At 51.7% G+C, this 14,375-nt stretch overlaps 1 long non-coding RNA gene across 6 annotated transcripts in view; it reads left to right on the top strand.

Annotated features, from left to right (window-relative positions):
* LOC105075677 (protein FAM222A) overlaps positions 1-14,375 on the top strand; it is a 140,678-nt gene that overhangs the window by 27,340 nt on the left and 98,963 nt on the right. For 5 of the 6 annotated variants that reach the window (XR_012503571.1, XR_012503570.1, XR_012503566.1 and 2 more), the window contains exons 3-4: positions 4,169-4,330; positions 14,104-14,321. This is a non-coding gene — a long non-coding RNA (protein FAM222A). Of the gene's footprint in view, positions 1-4,168; positions 4,331-7,604; positions 14,322-14,375 lie in introns of those variants that run through there. The other variant, XR_012503568.1, reaches the window with a different exon arrangement.

The raw sequence follows: 14,375 nt of genomic DNA, 5'->3' as shown, positions 1-14,375 counted from the left end.
GTCCTGGCCTCTATCTGCTGCGGGTGGCCCGAGGGTGGCCCTGGTGACCTTGGCGGATCCCGTCCCTCTCAGTCTGGAGCCGCCATCCCTACAGCGACCGTGTCTTGCAGTGGCCGAGGTCGGGGCAGGGGAGCTGGAGCAGGTGACTTAAACATGCAGGACCTGTTTCCTTATCTGTAAAATGGGAGCATAAGAGTCCCAGCTGGGTGAAGAACTCTGTCGGGGTTATGTGTGCAATGCCTGACTCAGAGTGATTGCTATGCAGTGGACCAAAATGGGGGTAACAGGAGGGAGACCCCCCCACCCCTTGCCTGTGGAAGCTGCACAGGTTGATGTGTGAGAGGGATGGTCTGCCCGTGTCACCCAGGGGCTGCGGTTGGAGCTAGCCCTCGTTTGTGTCATTTTCCAATCTGGCACAGGGAATCAAAGGCTCTGACGGGCCTGTTAGTGCCCATTCTCCAGGGATCACTCAGACAACTTCTGCAGCGCTCCGTGACAATGGGTCGTAATTAAGGTGTCAGCATATCATTTAGCCCTCTCAGTGCAAAGCCCAGAGACAGGCTGGGCAATCTTCAGCCTCTTTAATGAGAGATGCGCAGAGGGAGTGGGAGTGTGGGAGGTGCGCGTGCACAAGGGAGAGGAAGGGTGCTCATGCCCCAGAAGCCTTCTCTGGCCCAAAGGGAAGGGCCAGGTGGATGTCTGAGCTGTGGAGGTGGGCAGGAGATGGGATGGCCCCGGAGGTGAAGAGGGGCACAGAGGACCAAGGATAGGCTGGCTCAGTGCATCACCTGTGCCCTCAGCCCCCTGAGACCCTGTCGAAGCCCTCGTGAGGCTGCTTGGCCCATGGCCCGTGCAACCTCACTTCCCCTTCTAGGCAGTGAGCTCTTTGAAGACAGGGACCACAGGTCCCACAGGTCCCACCTCCATCTCTGTGTCTCCAGTTCCCCAGCACAGAGCTTGGCCGAGAGTGGCACTCAGTGAAGGCTTCAAGGGTGTAGGAAAGAATGGAGACAGGGAGGGAGAGAGGGAGAAAGAGACAAGGTAAGAGGTAACCAGAGGCAAGTGTTTGATAGCACAAGGGATGTGGTGTGAAAGTGTTAGAAGCCTGGGAGAAGGGTGCAGAGAGGGGTGTGTGTGTGTGTGTGTGTGTGTGTGTGTGTGTGTGTGTGTGTGTGTGATGGGTTGAATTGTGTCCCTCCCCCTTGAAGATATGTGAAGTTCTAACCCCCAAAACCTGTGAATGTGACCTTTTTGGAAATAATCACTGCAGATATAATCAAGTCAAGGGGAGGCCATTAGGCTGGGCCCGGATCCAGCATGACTGGTGTCCCTCTAAGGAGAGGAGAAGAGACACAGACACACAAGGGAAATGCCATGTGATGTCAGAGGCAGAGATCGGAGGGGTGCAGCCGTGGGCCGCCATCGGAAGGTAGGAAGAGGCAAGGAAGGATTCCACCCAGTGTCTTAGTGGGAGGATGGCCCTGCTGACATCTTGATTCTGGACTTTTGGCTTCCACAACTGTGAGAGAATACATTTCTGCTGTTTTGAGCCTCCCAGTTTGTGGGACTTTGTTATAGCAGTCCTAGAAAAATAAAATAGTGTGTCTGCATACATGTGTGTAAGAAGAAAGACCAGAGAGAAGAGAGAGAGGTGAAGATGCAAAAACACCGTGGATGTAGTGTCTGGGGAAGACCGTGTCTTCAACACAGCCTGGCCTAGCCCACTTTCTGTGTTGAGAGACTCTTAACAGCAGCACCACCATCCCCGTAACCACCACCACCACCATCATCACCACTATCACCATCGCCATCATGACCACCATCACCATTTCCACCACCACGATTACTACCCTCACCCCATCATCACCACCATCACTGTCGTGACCACTACCACCATCACCGTCACCATCATGACCACCATCGTCACTGTTACCATCAACCACCATCATGACCACCATCACCAAGTGTGGGAGAAGAAGCAAAGAGGGAGAAGGCAGAGCCCCAGATTCGAGAGGCAGGCAAAAAAGAGGTGGCTGCACATGCAGACAACCAGACAGTCACATTTGGGTAGGGTGGGCAGGAGGAGAACAAGAAGGTATCTCAGGCTTGAAGGGAGCAAAGAGTTGGCAAGGAGGGAGTTAGAAAAGTTGTGCCCCAGCATCTGCAAGGTGAGGCTGGTGCCCACCCTGGGGGTTGGGGAGAGCATCCTCAGGGGATGGGGGCTCAGAGCAGATTGCAGTGGGTTGAGGAGTGAACAGCAGGTGGGAGTGGGTTAAGGCACCAGGCTGGGAGTTGGAAAGATTCCCCTGGTGGCTGGGTGCAGGATGGATGTGGGAGACAAGCCTGAGACTCTCAGGGAGACTGGAGAGGGGCTGGTTTGGTCCTCTGGATGGGGGACAGGGCAGCCACACCTAGGACAGAGGCCTGGGGGAGGAGGCTTGGGAGCCTGGAAGGAAAAAGCCTTGGCCAGGCTGGCCAGCTGGACGCCTCATCCTTATCCCCACTGGACTCATGTCGTAGGGCTGCTGTAGCCAAGTACCGCAAACTGGGTGGCTTCAGACAGCAGACGTGTATTCTCTCAGAGCTCTGGGGGCCAGAAGCCTGAAATCAAGGTGTCAACGGAGTTGGCTGCTTCTTGGGGCTCCGAGGCCAAAAGCCGTCCATGCCTTTCTCCTGGTCTCTGGTGGCTGCCAGTAATCTCGCATCTCTGGGAGTCTAGGTGCATCACCCCCGTCTCTACCTCTCTTCTCAGTGTCTGTGTCTTAACTTATGATGCCAATCACTGGATTCAGGGCCCGCCCCAATCCAGTATGATCTCATCCTAACTGGATGACATCTGCAAAGACCCTATTTCCAAATATAGTCACGTTCACGGGTCCCGGGGGCTGAGGGCTTCGACATACCCTTTTGGGGGAGCACCGTTCTGTTCACTACCGCCGGGGCTCACTGTCACCTCACTACCAGAGGCATTTAGTAAACACCTTATTGGCCCCAGAGCTGGCCCAGGCTGGGGGCTCCTGGTCCCACGAAGCTTACAGTCTATGAGCAGAACGCAAGGCTGAAGCTTTGGGAAACAAGGCTGGGGCCCACAGGACGGGCGAGGGCCTGGGGACCCTGTATTGAAATGCCATCCTCAGAGCTGGACTAGGGAAAGGAGGCAGGCGAAGGGGTTGCAGCCTCAGCCCGCAGCCCATCCCCTCCTTCCCTGGCTTTTGGATAAATCCACAGAGGAGCTTGTGACATCTGGAGCCTGTGTAAACGGAGCATAAATTAACTCTAACCATCACATCTGCAGCCGCCACGCTGCAGTCTGTTTCCTGCCAAACCCTGGGTGGGCTTGGGGTGGGCAAGAGGGCAGAAGCTGATCCTGTATACGCCTGAAACCTTGACTTTTAGCATCACTGGGTTTAGAAGCTTCTGCTGAAGTGTGTTCCTGCTCATGACACATGGGACACGGGATTCACTTCCTAGATTGTGGAATTGGGGACCTAAGAGATGTGGACATAGAAAGGACAGACTTTGAAAGGTGGAGGAGGAGGGATGGGACCCCTCTGAGGGTGAAGGAAAGTGAGGGCAGGACCAAGTGACTAAGGGGGCATGGGGGGAGGAGCACAGGCAAGGACAGCTTCACACCCTCATCTATGCTCCCTCCCTCGCCTACCCCGCACTGGGGTCCTAGAGCCAACCAGGGATAGGGGGAAGCAAGAGGCCACTATGGACCAGACTTCTATGTAAATTAACTTGTTCCACTTCATCTAGCCTTGACCCTGTCCTTATGAGGGTGGTTTGTATCATACCCATTTTACAGGTGAAGAAACTGAGGGGCTGAGATCATACCTTTAAGAGGCATCTGAGTCAGGACCCAACCAGGTGCTTCAGCTTCTCCTCATCCTCATTGTCTCGCCCTGCACCTGGTCAAGAAAGGTTGTTGCATGAGTGTGTGCGTGAGTGTGTATAAGTGTGTAAGGGCATATGCACTCATGCGTGTGTGAGTGTGAATGTGGGGGGAGGGCAGTATAGGAACCAGAACCGCCTTTTCCCCTCCTGACCCAATCAGCGGGGCCACCGTGGATCATCATCATCCAGTCTTAGGCACCGACTGTATACAGGACCAGTGCTTTCTCACTCACAGCCACTTACCCACCTCTTCATTCATTCCATTTCACAGGCCATTTCGTGGTCACCTTCTACGTGCCAGGTCCCACACTGAGGACACGAGATGAGGCCACACTCTCTGACCCTAAGGCGCTCGCTTTTCAGGAGGGGAGGTGGCCGTGGCACAGCTGAACCTGGCAGCAGCCTGTGGCAGGCGTCCTAAGAGGCTAACGAGGTAGGTTTCCAGGAGGTGGTGCTTGGGCAGTTGCTCCTCCAGCACAGGAGCCTTGTCTGTCTGGTTCGTGCTGAACCCCAGCTCCCAGCACACCACAATTGTGCCTATATGTGTTTGTTGAATGACTATTGATTGAAAGATGTACAGTTTCTCAACAGGCAGAGTTGGGGTGGGGCAGATCTCCCTGGTTGAGAACCCCGAGGTGCTGTAGTGGGGAAGCACTGAGATGTTTGGAGGAACAGTTTTAGGGGGAGGCTTGACTGGGAAAAAGCATTTCCCTGAGAATCAATTAGACTTGGGAGAATCCTGGCCCCAGCACTTATGCACTGGCTGGGTGAGTCTGGGCAGGTTTCTTAACCTCTCTGATCCTCTGCACTCTCATCTCCAAAGTAGAACCTCATATATTTGCAGGGTTATTATTATTTGCAGCAGGGAAGTTTTTTCCTTTTTATTATGGAGACTTTTAAACACGTAAAAAAGTGGGCAGAATAGAATAATGAACTCCCACAACCCCATCCTCCAGCCTCAACATTTACCAACATTTTGTTATTCTGGTTTGAAGGTACTTAGATGGTGAGTAAACCCAGGTTGAGTGGAAACAGTAGCTTAGCTCTGACCCGGTTAGGACTCACGGGCAATAGCAACTCCACCATCACTGCCACCTGGCTCGGGAGGGTACTAGAGGCCACCACGACTGCAAGTCGCACCCTGATTTCAGAGATGCTCAAATGTGAAGAAATGTGTGAATTTCCAAGAATGAGTGCAGTGTGGCAGCAGTGAGGCCAGGCTGCATTTTACTGGTGAGACATGTAGTTCGTACCTAAGTTGGAGTCAGGGGTGTCAAGATTTTCCTCCCTCAGTGTTTTGTGAGTTTTCCTGTGTTTTTGTTTGTTTCCTTTTTCAGCCTCTTTCCACAACCCAAACACAGAGATGAGCCCCTTTTGGGGTTATTAGGATCAGAAGCGATAATGGGGTGGGGCAAGGCAGCCGTTTCAGTGTGGTTGGGTATGGAAATCAGAGAGGTCTCCGGAAGGAGGTGATGTTTGGGCTGAAATCTAATTAACTCGTGAAGAACATTCCAGGCAGAGGGACGGGCCAGAGCTGACCTTCAGGTTTAGAGATCTGGATGAAGCTCGGCAAGGTATTGCCTGCAGGGTCATGGGGACGCAGGAAGGAGTGGGAAATGAGACTGGGCGGCAGGGGAGACCACGCTGGGCCTTGGAGGCCACATGAGAGGCTCTGGTATCGTCCTGAGAACAACGGAAGCCTGTGGAGGGTTTTAAGCAGAAGAATGGTGTCCAGGGATAAAATCATGGCCTCCCCCGCTGCCAAAGATGTTCACATCCTGATACCCCAACCTGTCAGTCTGCTGCCTGACATGGCAAAGGGTACTTTGCAGATGTGATTAACTTCAGGGCCTCGAGGTGGGGAGATTCTCCTGGGTTATCTGGTGGAGATCCGGTAGAGCCAATGATGGAAGTTCCAGCCCGAACTGGAAGGTGGAAGACAAATGTCCCAGCTCAGAGACAGGCAGGCAGAGGGAGAGAGAATTCCTCTCACTCAGCGTTTTTGTTCCATTCGGGACCTCAGTGGATTGGATGGGGCCCACCCTCACTGGGGAGGGCAGTTTGCTTTCCAAACATTCAGCTCGTCCAGAAACATCTTCACAGATACACCCAGAATGTTTAACCAAATGACAGTCAAATTGACTTATAAAATTAACCATCACATACCCAGCACCCAGGACCACCTGACACAGAGTAGGAGCTCAGTCCATATCTGAATGAGTGAATGAATGAATGAATGATGGAGTCAGAGAGACTTGACTTGGACGTGGGACTCCTCGTATGGCTGAAGCCACTCTTGCTTCAAACCCACACAAAGCCCACCTCCTGGTCCAGGGCATCCTCTCTGCATCTTCCCTTCCTCTCTCTCCTTGGACCTCCAAGAACCCTGGGTCACTTTGTCTCTGCTGAGACCCTCCAGGTTGTCTCCAGGGGTGCCACCCCTGGTAGGCATCCTCTGGGGCAGCATCTGGATCCCGTCCACCTCTGCACCTGAATGTGCCAACAGTAGGCACCCGCTCCCTGCCCCAGCCCCACCTCAAAATAAAGGATTCATAGGGTAGGTGCTTTGCAGGATCTTCTAGCCCCAAAGGGCTCCCCATTCTTCAGAGGGTGCCTGGAACCCCCTGGAGCATCAGCATGAAGATAAGTGTGGTGTCCCCCGAAGGCCCCCTGGGAAGATGTAGAGGGCTCACTCACACTGGCAGGCCCCTAGGGTTCGTGAGCGTGTGGATGGCGCATGTCCCCTTGATCCCTGGGAGACAGCCACAGCGGGTATTGCTGCTCAGCCCACGTTGCAGATTGGGAAACTGAGGCTTACAATGCTGAGAGTCCGAGTGACCTGCCTAAGATTTCCCTGCTGCTTCTCAGGGGAGCCCAGGCTCCAACCCAGCAGCTTCTGACTTCAAACCACATTCTCTTCATCCCAGACCATTTTGTGGCCCATGTTTGGGTGCTGGTCCAGCAATATTAGGTTCACCGAGGGAAGGGGTTTGCAAAGGCAGAATCCCAGGCCTCTGGAGATTCTGTTTCGATGGATCTGAGTTGGGACCCAGGACTCTGCATTTTTAGCCAGCTCCCAAGTCAATGCTGATGCTTTCAAAGTGTGAGACCCTCGGTCTACACTCTGCTGCCTGTCAGGGTGTGAGACATGTGGTTCAGGACGCAGAGGTTTGAAAGCCAGAGTGACCCAGTCTCTGCCTCCCTGAAGGTTGCTGGTCCCCCGGAGCCCAGTTTGATGGGGACTCAGGCTACTGCCACTGTCCCCCTCCCTCCACGGGGGCTGCTGCCAGTGAGTGCAGCTCTGCTGGTAAAGTCTTTATCGGGAATGTCGCCTAATGCATTCATATCAAACAATAGCGCCTCATACATCATCCCTGCCAGAGGCCACCTCCGCTAGGACAAGCACAGTCCATTACCCTGACGGGCACAGGCCGTGCGCAAAACAGATAACGGGTCCCAGCTGTGTGGGAGGGAGACACAGGCGGGGAGTTGTCATTGCCCCGGCGAGCACCAAGGGGGCCCTGGGCACCTGCCACTCCGAGCAGGTGCAACACAGGGTATCTGAGGTTCCAACCTTACAGGGCAGTAGATTTGGTTGAGAACCTGGCTCTGCATTTTCAGGGCAGTAACTCAACATCTCTGAGCCTGGTTTTCCCATCTGTAAAAAAAAGGCTAAGTATAGTACTTGCTTCACATAGATCTGTGGGCAGGCTTAAAAAGAGGAGGCTGGTGAAGTGCTGGGCACGACCCCTGGGGAAGAGGAAGTGTCCTGTAAATGGTAGGTGTGACTGCTGCTTTATCAGCAGGACAAAGTTCACACTGGCCTGCCCCTTTCCAGGGATGCTCGTCAACAGACTTCATCACCTCTGAGCTCCCGGGGGCACAGAGGGACTGTCACCCCTCGGTGCTGGCTCCCCAGACCCTGACACAGGGGTTTGCAAGTCTGCAAGTCATTGATTTTGGAGATGAAACTCACATCAAGAAGAGAGTGGGAAAGGAGACCGCCAATAAAAAGCATGTGATGAAGTCCAACTCTCACTGTGGCGAGTGGGGCATAATCCTGCCGGGGAACTCTGGGACACAGCGTGGAACGCACCAGCTCAAGGAGCTGGGAGCTGGGCTATTTCCAGATCAACTGCCATTACCACTGGGGTTGCTCCAGGGGGGCATGAATCCCCTGATTTGGCCTACCGGTGGCAAAGCAGACTTCAGAGAAAGCCCTGGGGCAGAGACAAGCTGGCTGGAGGCTGGAGTCAGGTGCACCCAGGTGAGGGGATATGGATGGGACACTGCTGTGGTTTGAATCGTGTCCCTTCCCCCAAATTCATATGTTCAAGTCCTAACCCCCAGTACCTCAGAATGTGAGTACATTTGGAGACAGACCCTTTACATAGAGACTAAGGTAAAATGAGGTCATTTGGGTCACCCCCACTCCAATATGACTGGTATCCTTATTGGAAGTGATCAGGACACAGACACGCATGGGGAGAAGCCCATGTGAACACACGGGGAGAAGACGGCTGTCTATAAATCAAGGAGAGAGGCTCTGAAAAATCAAACCTGCCCACACCTTGATCTCGAACTTCCAGCCTCCAGAACTGTGAGAAAATAAATTTCTGTTGTGCCAAGAGGCACAAAGCTAGTCCAAGGACAATGGACAATGCTTGTCCCTTGCTCTTGAGCCAGCCACCCCAGCCCTCTCTTGATTCCCCATGTGTCCCCAGTTCCTTTCCACCTCAAGATCTTTGCCTCCACTGTTCCCTCCACCGGGAATGCTGTTCCCTCAGATCTTCACAGGGGCAGCTCCTCATCCTTCACGCCTCCGCTTACTGGTCCTCCCCTTGCGCAGGTCCTTCCTGACCCCTTCATCACTCTCTTTCACGTTACCCTGTCTAATTTTTTTCTGTGCACTGATTACACTGGGCTTTCTTTCTCTGTTTATTGTCATCTCCCTCCTTTGAAGGCAGAATCCTTGTCAGTCTTGTCTTCTGCTGTGACCTCAGTGCCCAGAACAGTGCCTTGTTTATATCGGGGCTCAGCAAATTTGTGGTGAGTCAGTGTGAGTCCAGGAGTAGAATCAGGCCACCCAATCCTCCCTGTAAAAATTTTGTCTCCCAGGCACAGGGTGCTATGGACTGAATTGTGTCCCCCACCACCCCAGATTCCAACGTTGAAGCCCTTACTACCCAATGTGATGGTATTTGGAGGCGGGGCCTTTAGGAGGTAATCAGGGTTAGAGGAGTTCATGGGGATGGAGGCCCCATGATGGGGTTAGTACCCTTATAAGAAGAGACCATCATGTAAGGACCCAGTGAGAAGGCAGCCATCTACAAGCCGGAAAGAGGGCTCTCACCAGAAGGTGACCAGGCTGGCACCTCGATCTTGGCCTGCTTTCCCCTGGAACTGTGAGAAAATTAATTGTTGTCATTTAAACAACCCAGTCTCTGATATTTCATTATGGCAGCCCCAGCCGACTAAGACACATGTTAAGCTCTTAAGAGCATTTCAAAGCTGTTTGCATTTCCTCCTTTCCTTCAGCACTGTGTAGGCACACAGTAGGTGCTCAATAAATCATTAAAAAAAGAAAACCAGAGGGAAGGGTATAGCTCACTGTTAGAATGCACGCCTAACAGGCATGAAGTCCTGGGTTCAATTCCCAGTATCTCCACTAAATAAGTAAATAAATAAATCTAATTACCACCCCATAAAATTTTTTTTAAAAAATCAGAAAAGCCAAGGTCTGTGGGGCCATTTGTCTTTATTCACCTGCATCCCTGGTGGGTTTTCCTTGTTTTTCATCAGCAAAGTGTAAAGATATAGGATACTCTTTCCCATCTCCTCCTCTTCTAGGACGGGGTGACCAGGTGGGTGCCCAAAGGGTGAGGGAGCAGATGCCCCATTAGTTCAGGACCAGGAAGTAAGAAAGGCTGTTGGATTCTACCAGAGGGGCTAGGAGAGAGAAATACTTAGGCTAGATTAGCCACTGAGGACCGCAGGAGATTCTGCGGATGCTCCTAAGAGAAGGTGGCGATATTGGTGCCCAGGGTGAGGTGAGAAGAGACTTCTGTGTCTGCTAGTTCCCACTGAATCTTCATCCTAGCTCTGGGAGGTGGCCTAGGGTGGTGGCTACACCAGGGACTCTGAATCCCTGTCTCCTGGGTTCAAATCCCAACCCTGCAATTTACTGGCTCTATGTCTTTGGGCAAGGTTGTGAAAGTCTCTGGGCCTCAGTCTATCTCGTCTGTGAAATGTGATAATAGTACTATCTCAGATGGTGGTTGTGAGAACCAAATATAAAACCCGGCTATGTGAGTTTGAATATGATAGAATGGGTTTCCCAGAACTCCCTGTTGGCTGGCTCTCGTCATCTGGCTAACATCACACATGACTTTGAACTGTATGCAATTGAATGGTTTGGCTCCTACATTTAAATATTATGGCAGGGGCTTTACAGCTTAGAAAGTATTTCAACAGTACTGTGTAAGTGTTAGTTATTATTATTGTTAGTCCCATTTTAAAGATGACAAACCTGGTGCCAGAGCTGGCAGCTGGCAGAAGGCTAAGGACGGGAGAGGGCATTTTGCTGCCTCTTGATGTGTGAGGACAGGGTGACTTCAGGTACTTCTGCCTTCTCCAAGGGGCAAGGGGCAAGGGGTCTCCAGAGTCAGCAGCTTCATTAGATGCCCCAATCGCTCCATCTCATCGAGTTAAGTGAAAGGATGATAAACCAAGGTTTTATTAGCTGCCCTATTGGTGGCTGGGCTGGGCTGGGCCTCCTCCCTTTGAACCCAGAAGCTGAGAGTCTGATGGCCACAGTCCACAAGGCCCCCTGAGCCCCTGAACAATCCAGGAGGGATACCTGGGGCAGGCAGGAGTGGAGGTTGGGTGTGGGGTTGCATAGCAGCCCAGAGAGTAGGGGAGTGGGCCAGGGTCTTAACAGCATATGATTGAAGACCCTAGTAATTGTGTCTGACGGGGGACTCATCCCCAGGGCTGGATAGAGGGGGATCTCAAAGCCCAGATGTGGCCCGGGGTCGGAAGCTGATGGGAGTAGGGGAGCAGCCCCCTTGGAGCTCCTGAGCAGTGAGTCCTGTGGTTCTAGAGGACGGTGCCATACATCACCCGACACGCCTTTCTGTGGGACCGGCCTGGTTGACAGCAGCCATTTATCTGAATGTCATTGGCAGTAAACTGGTGCGGGGGAGGGCCGTGAGGAAGGAGGGGGCTGATGCAAAGAGGCAGGGTCTTTGGGAATTTCCCAGAGGCCAGTCCACAGCTTGAGCCTTGAAGGGGAGCAGTTATAAGCTGGGAGGTGGCTCTGTCCGTGGTGCTGAACCTCACTGGCCCACTTTCTCTTTCTCCCTGGGGACAATGTGGGTGGAGGTGGGGGAGTCCTGCGAACTCAGCGCTACTTTGGAGTCAGATGCGAGCTGGGGGCAGCTCCAGTGGTGAGACACTAGCAGGGGAGGAAGGTGATAGTCATATGGTTATGGACATGAAATTTGGAGCCATAATCCTAGTGTGTTCATTCATAAAGGATATTTATTTATCAAGAACAAGTTCCCCAAGACATAGTCCCTGAAGATATCGATCAGTCATACAACCTAAGGTAAAAATTTCTACACTAGCTGGGTGGCCTTGGGCAAGTTACTTAATCTCTCTGTGCCTTTATGTCCTCATCTGTAAAATGAGGATAACAATCATAGCCACTTCATGGAGTTGTGAGAGGATTGAGATAATGGAGTTAAAGTGATTAAAATGGAGCCTGGCTCATGGAAAGTGCTTAATAATTCTTAGCTCAAGTTACTGTCATTGTTAACACTATGACGTGTACAGGGAGTTCTCAGAGGCAATACTAGGGGGAGCCAGACTTTGTTCAGAGAATCAGGGAAGAACTGAAGGATGATGAAGGCTTGCATTGGGGAGGGTGGAAGACATTCCAAAGGGGACAGCATGGGCAAAGGCCCTGAGTTAGGAAAGGGACAGGATAACATCCAAGAGCTTAAAAAAAAAGCCAGAGGGGCTGGACCATTGAGAGAGATGACAGAGCCTCAGTTTCTTAATCTGTTAAATGGGCATAATGGTAGAACCTACTTCCTCTGAAGCTGTGAGGGTTAAATGAGATGGCTTGTTTAAAGTTCCCTGTACAGAGAGCCTAAGCACTTATGATTGGTTAGATTCCTGGTTTCAACCCCCAGGGAGCCACACCCCACATTATAGCTGGAAAGTACTTCAGAGGCCATTCATTTTACAGATAGGAGCACGGAGGACTTTAGAGAGATATACTGCTGGGGCTGCCTGTTCCAGCCTTCTTAGATGGAGAGAGTGTGGGGCAGTAGAAAGAGTAGGGGCTTAGAGAGGCTGAGCAGTGGGGTTAAATCCTGACTCCAGTGCTAACCTGTTGTGGAACTTGGCATGATGGCTGCCTTGAAGCCCTCAGTTTCTTCATCTGTAAAAATGGGGATAATAACACTTACCGAGAAGGCATTCACAGTTATAAGAGGGGGTCAGACACTCGGATGCCCTAGAGGCCAGGCAGGAAATGTAAAGGACACTTCTCAAGAGAACCCTAAATCCTGATTTTATGTAGGATGTCCCTATTTTTAAGTGTTAGAAACTAATTCAAGCTTTTTAAAAACACAAGGTGGGTCAGAGCTACCACGTTTGTGGCCTTAGTTTTGATCTGTGGACTGAAGGTGATGCACTTAGTAGGTGCTCAGTAAATGATGTCCCTTTCTCTTGGGAAGTCACTCTCTGCCCCTAGTCTCTGGTGCTTCTCCCTCATCTGTCTCTATACCGTCACCTGCCTGCTTGGAGTTCAGACCTTAGGCCAGGCTGGAGCCCACAACCCAAAACTTAGAATCCTCGAATTCAGGAAGGGCCTGAGTCCCACTCAGCTAAGCCTCTGGCCGTCCTTACCCCTCCTCTGTCCCCATTCTGGGAGGTCCTGTCTTACCAGGCAGGTGCTGCCTGCCTGGGGCCCCAGGATCACAAAGCACGCAGGTGGCTGGTGTGGGAGGCATGTGTCACAGCCCTGTCACCCCCACAGCTGCTCCCTCCTCCTGTCTGTGGCATCAGGAAACCCTGGGAATGAGATGACACAACTCCCTGGGGAGTGTACCTGCCTCAGAGAGTGGTGCTGTGACTCAGAGGTGCAACCAGGCTCCAGTGCCAGCGCATGCATCAGTGGCACAGACAGAAAAGGGGTGACACCAGGTCAGAGCGGCATGGGGCTTCGGAGGGCAGCCCAACAGTGCTCAGTGGGGAAACCCAGCCTACAGGGAGGAAGGTCACATGATTTCGCCTGAATGCCCTTTCTGTGACATCTTCCTGCCAGACCAAGATCTAGAGCAGGGATGTCAAAGCCTGGAGTCTTCATATCCCCTGGATCATGGGAAGAGGAGGTCTACAGACATGTCCCCATCCTGGTTCTGCCACTTACTGTGTGTCCTTGGGCAACTCACATAGCCTCGCTGGTCCTCAGCTTCATCTGCAAAGTGAGAATAAACACTTTGCCAAAGTTAAAATGAGACCTTGTATAAAATTCCTGGTTCATAACGGATGCTTAGAAGTCTTTTTTAAAAGGCACTTATATCTGGCCTCATTTCAAAAAGGCTTAGAAATGGCTTACAAGTATACACTGCAGTGCCAATGCAGGAAAGACCTAGATGAGAGGACAGGATGACGGGATGGTAGGGCGAGGTCTTGTATGGTTGCGAGCAGTGGGCTGCATGTCTGGATTAGAGTCTCCCAGCAGCCACAGCAAAGAAAGAAATGTGACCATTATGTAACTCTTAGTATCCATAAGCTGAGAAACTACCACTTGCTTGGGGAGGAAAAAAAAAAACTTTTCTTGGTAATGAGATGTGAGCGATTTCTCTTGTGAGTCTTTAAAAACAGGGCCCTGTGGGACGAGGTCATTCTCTTTCCTTTCCACGCCCTCCGTTCCTTCTCCAGCTATTCCTTGGCGTTACTCAAACCCTACAACCGTAGCTGATGGCATAATGATTAAGAGGCCCGGATCTGAAGACAAAAACAGCCTGCACCACTGTGCAGCCTTGGGCTAGAGACTCTCTGAGCCTGTTTCCTCATCTACAAAACAGGTGGTTATAATGATAACCACCTCCAGGTTCTTGAAGATTGGAGGTGGTGAAACAGCACATAAAACACTGACCAGCTTAAACTGATTTTGCTTCCTTAAAACAGGTTGTTGGTCAATCAAGCCTGGAGTTATTTTCTAAGAGACAGCACTGCTCATGTACAAGACGGGAACTCCTGTCTCCAGGATGACTCTGGAACCAAGAATCTTAAGTCTACAGAATTTAAAGAATAGAAATGTTGCCCCTGAAGCCCTTTATGAAGCAAGAAGTCCTTCAATAAGGAAAATCTAGCTTCCAGCAGTAGCTTATTTGGACTGATTTGAGGTTAGCCAATCAGCTGCAAGCTTGAAGTTCCCCTAGCCTCTTAAATTTCACCCG

Source organism: Camelus bactrianus, chromosome 32 (assembly GCF_048773025.1).
Source record: "Camelus bactrianus isolate YW-2024 breed Bactrian camel chromosome 32, ASM4877302v1, whole genome shotgun sequence".
Classification (NCBI taxonomy): domain Eukaryota; kingdom Metazoa; phylum Chordata; class Mammalia; order Artiodactyla; family Camelidae; genus Camelus; species Camelus bactrianus.
Note: the sequence above shows the minus strand (reverse complement) of the source record. Positions and strands in the feature narration are given on the sequence as shown.